The sequence below is a fragment of the Cebus imitator genome, unplaced genomic scaffold, assembly GCF_001604975.1.
Source record: "Cebus imitator isolate Cc_AM_T3 unplaced genomic scaffold, Cebus_imitator-1.0 Scaffold74, whole genome shotgun sequence".
In the NCBI taxonomy this organism is placed as follows: Eukaryota; Metazoa; Chordata; class Mammalia; order Primates; family Cebidae; genus Cebus; species Cebus imitator.
The window spans coordinates 7,590,743-7,600,697 of record NW_016107389.1 but is presented as its reverse complement, the minus strand read 5'-3'; the positions used below and the strand labels follow the sequence as shown (position 1 = coordinate 7,600,697).

The 9,955-nt window shown below is 48.2% G+C and overlaps 1 protein-coding gene across 1 annotated transcript in view; it reads left to right on the top strand.

The window, feature by feature from the left end:
• The first annotated feature begins 2,488 nt into the window (after positions 1 to 2,488).
• ANXA2 (annexin A2) overlaps positions 2,489 to 9,955 on the top strand; it is a 51,525-nt gene continuing 44,058 nt past the window's right edge. Inside the window, exon 1 of the mRNA XM_017531918.2 lies at positions 2,489 to 2,591. The gene's annotated coding sequence lies outside the window, so the exon portion shown is untranslated. The remainder of the gene's footprint in view (positions 2,592 to 9,955) is intronic.

Genomic DNA, 9,955 nt, shown 5'->3' with positions numbered 1-9,955 from the left:
TATCATTGTATCACATTTAGTGAGTGCCTACCATTGCTAGCTAGGCGCTATTGAGTGCAGCAGATAAAGTGTGAAGAAAAAGTCGAGCACTTAAAGAACAATATGGACAACAGCAGACAATTTGAGTGCTGATGTAAATATTCTCCCCAACGCGGCGGGGGTTGGGGGAGGTGAGGATGGGAAGGGGCGGTGAGCGGTGGGCGGGGGCGGGACGGCAGGGAATAGAGTTCTCTGACTAATTCTCAAAAGATCTTTTATACTGGCAGAACTGGTCTCACATTCCTGAGAAATAGCCTACTATGACTTCTTTTTTTTTTTTTTTTTTTTTTTTTCCTTTGAGATGGAATCTTGCTCTGACGCCCAGGCTGGAATGCAATGGCGCAATCTCAGCTCACTGCAACCTCTGCCTCCCAGGCCCAAGTGATTCTCCTGCCTCAGCCTCCTGAGTAGCTGAGATTACAGGCACGTGCCACCGCGCCCAGCTAATTTTTGTATTTTTAGTAGAGATGGGGTTTCACCATGTTGGGCAGGCTGGTCATAAATTCCTGATCTCAGGTGATCCTCCCACCTCAGCTTCCCAAAGTGCTGGGATTACAGGTATGAGCCACCGCGCCCAGCCAAACTATGACTTCTATTAGCTTCATTTTTATGATAACATCAATGCACATTTCTTTCGAATGAAGCAAAGCCTGGTGATTGTACAAATCTATGGAAATTTGGATTTGCTGCATGCCCAAGATGAGCACAAAATTCTTTTGGACATTTGATGGCTTTTATATATTCCATATGATTTGAATTAAATTTTATCTTCTGTGAAGGGCCTATACAGCACAGTTCACACCAAATAGGCAGATAAACATTGTTTCTGCCTTTGAAGCTTTCAGGCTAAATTGAAGAGGTATAAATGTAAATCAGTAATTGCACCCAAAATGTTGTTTTATTTTCTGTTTGGCCCTGCGGTAGGGCCCATCGTGTATAATTCCTCATGAAAGCGCTGGGTAACAGAGAGCTCTGGGTGGGTTGCTAAGAGACTCCAGTTGTGGCCGACTTTCCCTGTCTCACTCTAGGACAGTGAGCAGAGCACTGAAGGTCTGTTGGCCTTATCATTCTCTGATTCCCAGGAGTGAATTGACGCTGAACTGGAAAGTAAAAATGGACGTTAAGAGAAGTGGGAGATTAAAACACAGAATCTTCAAAACCAGAAAAAAGCTGCAGGAAGTGAGTGTGCAAGGAGGGATTTAAAAGACGCTGTGAGAGGTCCTCGGGATTCTCACCATAGCTTTTTGCTAATTTGAGGTTTTGAATACAGTATTTGCGTCGTCACTCATACAACACATACGTGGTAGCCCGCACATTGCCAACGTGACTCGTGGAGGAAAATCGAGAAACAGCAAAACCAAGCAAGAGAGTTGGGTAAACGGCTACAAGAAATACACACCCACACAAACACATACAACCAGGCTGTGCAAGAAACACACAGACACACACAGCACAAAATAGCAACACTAAGCAAGGGAGTTGGGTAAACCGCTGCAAGAAACACACCCACAGCCCCCCCAACACACCAGCTGCAAGAAACACACACGCAACCAGGCAAAACAAAACACACAGCACAAAACAGCAAAACCAAGCATGGGAGTTGGCTAAACAGTCGAAAGACACACACACACCCCAGCTGCAAGAAACACACATACACACACACACACACACACACACACACCCAGCAGTCAAGAAAGAAGGGAGGAAAGTAATATGTCGAAACTCCGGGTTCAAAGCCATGGGCCCCATGCAGCCCAGGACCACTTGCCACGAGGCCGCGCAAAGCTGCCCGGGCGCGGAGAGGAGAGCACAGCCGTACTAGGGACGGGGGCGCCTCCCGGGGCGTGACTGAGGCGGCATCCTGGCCCACGGCTTCGGCCTCCCAGCCCGCGCTCGGGGCTTCCCAGCGCGCTCGGAGGCCGGGGCGGCCCAGGTTTTGCAGCACAGGGTGAATCTCCCTCCCTCCCGGCGCGCCCCCCGGGAACTGGAAACCAGAGATTAAGCTGGCATGTTGCAGACGCCCCATGGTAATGGGGCGCTGGATGCCAACAGCCCCAACTCAGGGGAGTCCAGATTTATGTTTCTTGGAAGAATTATTTCCTCCATTGCATTATCGGGGGAAAAAAAAAAAAAGCCACTTAACCATGCCCAGAGTCTACTACTAAAGTCTTCCTAATTTATTAACACAAGCCGAGGCTGAGAGCTCGACGTGGCACTCAATAAGTAAAACGAGGAAAGGAGGAAGAAGCCGGGCCCCTATGGGCCTGCGGGCAGCCTAGGCCGGGCTTTCTCCCAGGGCAGGGCCAGGGGTGCGGGGGCCGCTCCCATGTGGCGCGGCTCCGGAGCGTTTCAGGGCGCGGTCCCTGCGGGCCCGCGGGCCGGGGTGAGTCACCCTGACTCGGGGTGGGAGCGGGCCAGGGGTGGGGGAGTAGAGGCGGGGCGGGGCGGGCCTCGCCTCTTGGGGAGGAAGCGGCGGGTATAAAAGCCCCGCCCAGGCCAGCGGGCTCCGCTCGGCATCTGGGGACGCTCTCTGCTCTCTGCGCCCGGCCCAGGTAAGCGAGGCGCGCCCTGCCTGCCCGCTACCGGCCGCCCGCTAGCAGGGTGTGGAGACGCTGGGAACAAGGGCACGGCCTGGCAGGGAGTCTCGGGCGAAGGGTCCCGGAGGCCGTCGGGGGCAGGGGGCTGAAGGGTCCGCCCGCACTGGAGAGTTTTTGGGGAGGGGGCGCAGGGGCAAGGTGTGCGGGACAGGGTTGAGGGGCCGCCGGTGCCCAGGCCGGGAGGGTGCAGGGCCCAGGTGAGGGGTGTCGGGCTTCCCCTTGAAGTGCTCGCGGGAGCGGGGCGAGGAGGCGCGGGAAGGGGGCGGGGGGAGGCCCCGCATTCCAGACGCGCCGGGCGCCGCGGGGCAGGGTGTGGCCGCCCAGGGAGCCGCAAGTCCCGCGCGGCTGTAGCCGGTGGGCTTTCCACCGCCCTCTGGAAAGTTCCCCCATCTGTTCTAAGTTACTGTACTCGAAACAAACGTGCGCTTGTGCAGTTGAACCGACCAGCAGGAGGAGAGCAGTGTGGGAGGATGAGAGGGGAGAGTGTGAGTAGACACCACCGCCCCCATGAAAGAAAACATTAAAACGTCAGTTCATTCCCCTTGATCTAGATGATCTTGTAGGACGGCAACTTCGGATTTCACTCTTCCTGGAGAGTTTTCCGCTTGGTTGAACATATGGGCCCCAGGAAGGTAGTGTCCCCCATGATTCTGTGGGGAGGGTTGTCCTGACTGTTACTCGCTGTGATGTGGCAATGAGTCAGGAACTGAGGGTACAGAAAAGGGCGTGGTCCCGGGGCCGCTCTCTGCTGGCGGCTCCGTGCAGCTGGCCCCAGTGCTGGTGTGGAGGGCTTGGGTTATCAGCTGGCTGCTGAGAAGGAGGGGATCACCTTTCTTTATCTGGGAAAATGACTTAAGGATGCCTGTTCTTACCACCACCCAAACAGGGTTATTGGAGATTTCAAAAAGTCATTAAAAAATAAGTGTGTAAAGCACACAGAAAACACTAAGTGCTGTGCAAATGCCAAGTCTCATTTTTGTAGTCAGATTGCCATTTCAAAGCTGTGGGTGTTCTGAGTCTGTGTGTAAGAGCAGTGGCCTCATGGGTGCACCCTGGGCCATTACCAAGAACCTCAGGCTATTGGTGTGCGAGAGCCTGGGCCCCAGACTGTAGCGATGGATTCTCTTCATGCGTGTGTGCTGCTGTGCCTGTCTGGAACTTGGTGACTTGGTACGCGGAATGCAGTCTCCCAGTGAATCTGTGTTTCAGGAGGCGCCTATTTAACATGCCCTGCCTAATTATGGGGATGGTGGTGGGGAGGTGGAGGGTAGTGAGGGACAGTATGTGTATAGGAAGACTAAATCAATGAAATATTTTTATGGAACTTTTTTAAATTTTGTGGTTGACACTGAGTAAATTAATTGAAAAATTATGTCTTTGCCCCTGTTCCACTTTCTTTTTCAACTTCCACCTCCTTAGAGACGCTCTTCTGTGTCCTATTAAAACAGCTGTCCAGGCTGGTCCAGTTACACCACATTCCTTCCTCCTTCCCCCTTCCCATTTCAGCAAACCAAACCGGTATCCAGCTAGAGACGAGTAAATTCAAACAATATTCACTAAGTTAGGAATGGTTGGTGATCCACAGATCCTCAGCAACCCAGAGGAGTTATTTTAAAAACAATACTAGGTGTGGTCCGAGGCCTGTGGTCCCTGCTACTCAAGCTGGAAGATCGCTTGAATCCAAGAGTTCAAGGCCAGTGTGAGCAATATAGCAAGACCCCAGTCTCAAAAAATAAATACATTTTTTTTTTAAAAAAAAAAAACCTCATTCACCTAAACAGATCTATAATTTATAGAACTCAAAGCTATGGATGCAGTGGAAGGGTGTGACCATCTATGTGCATTTTTCCAATTGGCGGGTTAAGATTTTGAGACCGCCTAGATTTTGTATTTCTTGCAGTGCCAAGTAGCCTGCCTGTGGTGAATGCCCAGGAAATATTGCTGACTCACTGACTCTGATTAGGGGCCCAGTCTTGCACTGGAGTCTCAATATTTAACATCTTGTGTCTTTGAGCTATTAACCTATGTTATTGATTGACATTAGGCTTGCAGTCATGGCCATTAGTTTCCTGGCTAATTTCTGATTTAGGTAGTTTTCCTGGCATAGTAGAATATGCTTCTGTAATTGCTATTGATTTTGAGGGCAGTAGGCTCTTCCTGCACCATTGGGCCTAGAATCTGCCACTAATGCATTGCTGTCTCGAGTCTTTGTTCTCGCCCTTTACTTGTGCAGAGCCTGGAGCCTGCGGGACCGTTTTTCATTATCGGAGAGTGGGAGTGTCACAAAAGGAGTCTGAGGCTGTAGTGGGCTGCTTTAAACAACTATTTATTCCACAACATATTAATCACCTACTATGTTCTACTCACAGTTGTGGGCACTAGGGATACAGCAGTGAACAAAACAGATCCTCCCCCCGCCCCCAAATCTAATGGAGAGAAAAAGAAAAGAGACAAAATAAGTGAATTGTTGGGTTTTAAACTGTATTTTCCCAAATTAATACTAGTTTCCAACCTTGGTGGGGGTTCATTTCCCATTTAATCCAACTGTTGCACAGGCCTGAGCTTCATTTGCCTACCTCAAGGAAGTTTTGCTTTCAGTTATGCTGTCTTAAGTTGCCTTAGATTCATCTGTGAGGATTAAATAGAAATGTAATGTTCCCCTTTTTCTCACATACGAATCCTCTTACTTCATTTTCCCTGGTGCCACACCCTATTCTAGTTGTAGGCCACACCAAAGGAAATTCCAGTTCTTTAAAAAAAAATTCCACCCATTCACTGCCTGCTATGTTTTTTCTTCCGCTGATGCCAGAGCCAGTTCATCTACTTTGTGAAGGGACAGGTCAGCAGTAGGGGTCAGGAGATGCCCATATTTGTTCTTCTGGGCGGTTTCACCTAGATTACTTCCAAATCTGCCTTCTAGGCTACACCCTAAAGCTTGTTTTGTTTTGTTTTGAGAGGGAGCCTTGCTCTATCTCCCAGGCTGGAGTGCAGTCATAGGATCTCTGCCCACAACAGCTTCCACCTCCCAGATTCAAGCGATTCTCCTGCCTCAGCTTCCTGAGCAGCTGGGATTACAGGCGCCCACTACCATGCTGGGCTAATTTTTGTATTTTTAGTAGAGACGGGGTTTCATCATGCTGGCCAGGCTTGTCTCTAACTGCTGATCTCGAGTGACCTGTCAGCCTCAGCTTCCCAAAGTGCTGGGATTCCAGGTGGGAGCCATCGTGCCCAGCCCACCCTGAAGCTTTCAAGCCAGCTGAGTTCAACCTTGTTAGACAACAAGTTAGTAGCACCCAAGCGGGCTGAGTGTTATCCCAGGCGTGGTGTAGAAAGCTCTGATTCTAGGGAGTGGCTGTGACTTGGAGCCCTTTGTCTATGCCCTTTGTCTCCCTGCCACACCCAGGCTGCACACCCTCAGCTCAGAGGAAATCAGAGTCCTAAGGCTGCTCATACATCCCGCCTTTTTACTGTCTTCTTGCCAGGAGTTGTAGGTTACAGTCCCATGTTGTCCTACGGACAGAACTAGGACCCAAGCGGCTCTGACAGTGCAGAGGTGGGGGCCATGGCTATATATTGATAAGAGGCTGCCCGAAGTGATCTGCTGGGCTTTGCTAAGATTTGCAGAAGTTGGTGATTTAAGCCTCCAGCTTTGAATGCGTGAAGCAGGAACTGGATTTGAAATGTCCAGTCTGAGGAGGAGAAAGAAAATTGAGGAAGGAGAGTATGTTGAAAAAGAAGAAAAAAATACTTTGTATTATAGAAAGACCCATTGTGTGTAAACCATCCCAAGATGAAATTGAATGCCTATCCTGTGCCAGGCAACTGTGTGCAGACCTAGGAAGAAGCAGGAAGGGGCAGGTCGGAAACCCTGTGGACGGATAATATGGAAGACAGGCTTTACACACACAACTGTAATGTTGCACAGACACACAAAAAGCTGCAGAAGCACAGGGCAAGGAGGGGTGTGTGAGAAAGGCAACATTTACCGTTTGCTGTATCTAAGGACCTGGTGGAGGGAACTTAGAAAGTGCTGAGCTTGTTTGGGGAAGAGTTAACAGTCCAGTTAACTCTTTTGTGCAGGAGGAGTGTATATGTGTGTGTGTGTGTGTAGAAGGTATTTAAGGAAAGGTAGATAAGTCCACAGTGTCGAAGATTCTTTTCTGTAGGTGGCCAGGCCCTGTTGAAAGTACAATATGTGGGCCATAAAACACTGAAATTGAGTTGTAGACTCAAAGGCCTGGATTTCCCAACCCTGAAAGTGCTTCATGCCAAGTGACATCATTCTTCCTGCTGGTCTCTTTCCACCCACTCCAACCCCAGATCAGGAGACCAGCAGAGAGAGGCTGTGAGAGCATTAAGCTGGAACAAGCCAGTAGGGAGCAAACAAATATTGATTCAGATCAGGCCATAGAGACAAGCTAGAGCAAGTGCTATGTGTCCCTCCTGCTCAGTTTGATCAAGGCCACTGGGCCGAGTTCCAGGAATTCTGGGCAATGAGTTGGCCCTGTGACTCCATCATTAATCAAGACCATAAAACCAAAGAGAAGAGTATGTGCTTTCAAAAAGGTCCTGATAAATAAAGACGCATTAGGTGGGTGGAGGATGGAGTATAGTGGGAACCCCCCTCCCCACCCAGCACATCAGCACATGCTTTTTTTTTTTAGTTTAAAATTCCAGTGTGGCCTGTAGACTGTGTGTCCAGGACTGTGGATAGTAAGAGCTTTGGCGGGGAAACCCAACTCTCCACACTCCCACCCCCACCCATTTTTGCTTTAAAACCTTCATTTGAATCATCGAGTCCCTGACTGATTCATCATGGTTGCTAAGAATCTGTTTTGTGGTAACGGATCAACAGTCCACGTTTAAACTGTGAAGTGGGTGTGTCCACGAAACTGCTGGATCAGACTCAGATTTGCCTGTGCAGACCAGCCCTGTTGCAGCATGTTTTTGTTTGTTTGTTCAGATAACCATTTGGGCTTTCTGGGGCTGGTTCTTAATTCAGTTCAGTAGAACGTGGTTTTACTATTCGCATTGTTGACTTTTAAGTTTTCTTTTGTTTGTTTTCACCTTTTTGTAAACTTTTCTTTTTGAGAGTGAAGTTAAAACTGCTTCACTTGTCTTTCTTTTTTATTTTGGTAACTGCACTTTTTGAGTGAAGCAATAAAAGACAGTAAAATCTATAAACCCTTAAATTATTAGGTTGGTGCAAAAGTAATTGTGGTTTGTGCCATTAAAAGTAATGGCAGTGACTTTGGCACCAAGCTAAATATCTTTAATAGAATTTTCCTGTTAAATGTAAATGACTTGTTTCTAAATAACTGCACGGATTTGGCATTCACAGTCTCATTTGTCAGTCTTTTCAAGGCAGAAGAAACTGTTGTTTTCATTAGGGTGGGGCCAAGTGACCTATTTTCCTACCCAAGTGGTGAATGATTTTAAACAGTTTGAGGTGGGTGTGGCTCTTTCAATAAGTCTCCCTGTACCTCTAGTTTATTTTCCTAAACAGAAAAACTTTCTCTGATAAAGGGCCGTTTTAATGATGTTGTCTAGGACCCAACCTTCCCTGGGAGTGGAAGGCACTGGTGTGTAGATATACTTATCAACAGATTTAATTTGCTGATTTTTTTTTCTTTTCTTTTTTTTTTTTTTAAGACAGGGTTTCACCATGTTGTTCAGGCTGGTCTTGAACTCCCGACCTCAGGTGATCCGCCCGCCTTGGCCTCCAAAGTGCTTGGATTACAGGTGTGAGCCACCACGCCTGGCCCTGATATATTTTTTTTCTTGTTTGCGAGTTGAAACCAGCTGGGTGAGGCTGAAGTGTCGGAAGGAGTGGTGCAAACTGCCATTTTCATGTTCTTTAGAGAAGTCTGCCAGAAAAGGAGTGGTGGTTCTGCTCTTAATGGATTTATGCATTTTACACAGTGATGAGTAGAGGTGGAATTGTCTCATATGGCATGTAGACTTCATTTTTTATTTTCATTCAAAACAATAGGTACACTAAAGTCAGAGTAGTTGTTTTCAGTAAGGAAATTCTGCCTCCGCCGATCGTGGTGGCTCATGCCTGTAATCCCAGTACTTGGGAGGCCAAGTGGGCAGATCATGAGGTCAGGAGTTCGAGACCAGCCAGATCAACATGGTGAAACCTCATTTCTACTAAAAATACCAAAAGTAGCCAGGCGTCATGGTGCATGCCTGTAATACCAGCTACTCAGGAGGCTGAGGCCAGAGAATTGCTTGAACCCAGGAGGGAGAGGTTGCAGTGAGCCGAGATCGCGCCACTATACTCCAGCCTGAGTGACTCCATCCGTGCTGGGTGACTCCATCCATCTCAAAAAATAAACAATAAAAAAGATAAGAAATTCTGCCTCCAGAGCAGATGTTTTGGGGAATAAATATGAGTACCGAGTCCCAATTGCTTTGGCTCATAGGTTCCTCAATATTTCCATAGGGAAGCATAACTTTGCAGGATTCAGAGACTTCTATTTTAGGCTCCCCGCAGGGCACCCCACTGGACATGGCTCATTTTCAATCCTGTGCTCTTGTTCTCCTGCCACCCTGTGGCGTTATTCCTCTTCCCCTCTCCCCAGGCCTTCCCTTTTGCTTCTTGGCTAGAGCCTCCCTCACGGTGATTCACCCTTCTCAGCCTAGTAGTCAGCACCTTCTCGTTAAGCCCTTAACTAATCCTGCTCTGATGACTATCATCTTTCTCTCTGTGTCTTAATCTCTTGGAATGAAGAACCATTGTGGTGAGGTTGAAAGGGCATTGGCCCAGGAGACTGGGGATCTGGGTTTTGGCCCTGCCTCAGCTACTCATTCACTGGGTGACCCTGGGCTAGACTCAGAGTGTCACAGAGGAATGAAGGGAAGAGAACTCAAAGGTCCTGCAGGGCGGGAGTCTGCATTTCACGGTTTTATAAGTGTCTTTTATCTCCTTTAATATAGTGCAGGCCCAGCGTATGCTTGTTACGGGTTTGTTGATTAATTCTTAGAGAATTACCAGTGTTTGTAACCTACAGTAGCACTGCCAAGACTTTCTTTTCCTGCTTTCAAGGATAGCAGCACACTGACACCTTCCCATTAGTAAAAGCTACTATATTAAGCTAATGTTTTAACAAATGATGAACTGCAAAGCCAACTGTTGTTCCTTGTAGCGAATAATGGATCATATACAAAATGACTTTGCATTGCTAGTGGATTTGATGGAGTGAAGACGAAAGCACTGCCTTTTTTTTTTTTTTTTTGGAGACGGAGTTTCGCTCTTGTTACCCAGGCTGGAGTGCAATGGCACGATCTCGGCTCACCGCAACCTCCGCCTCCCG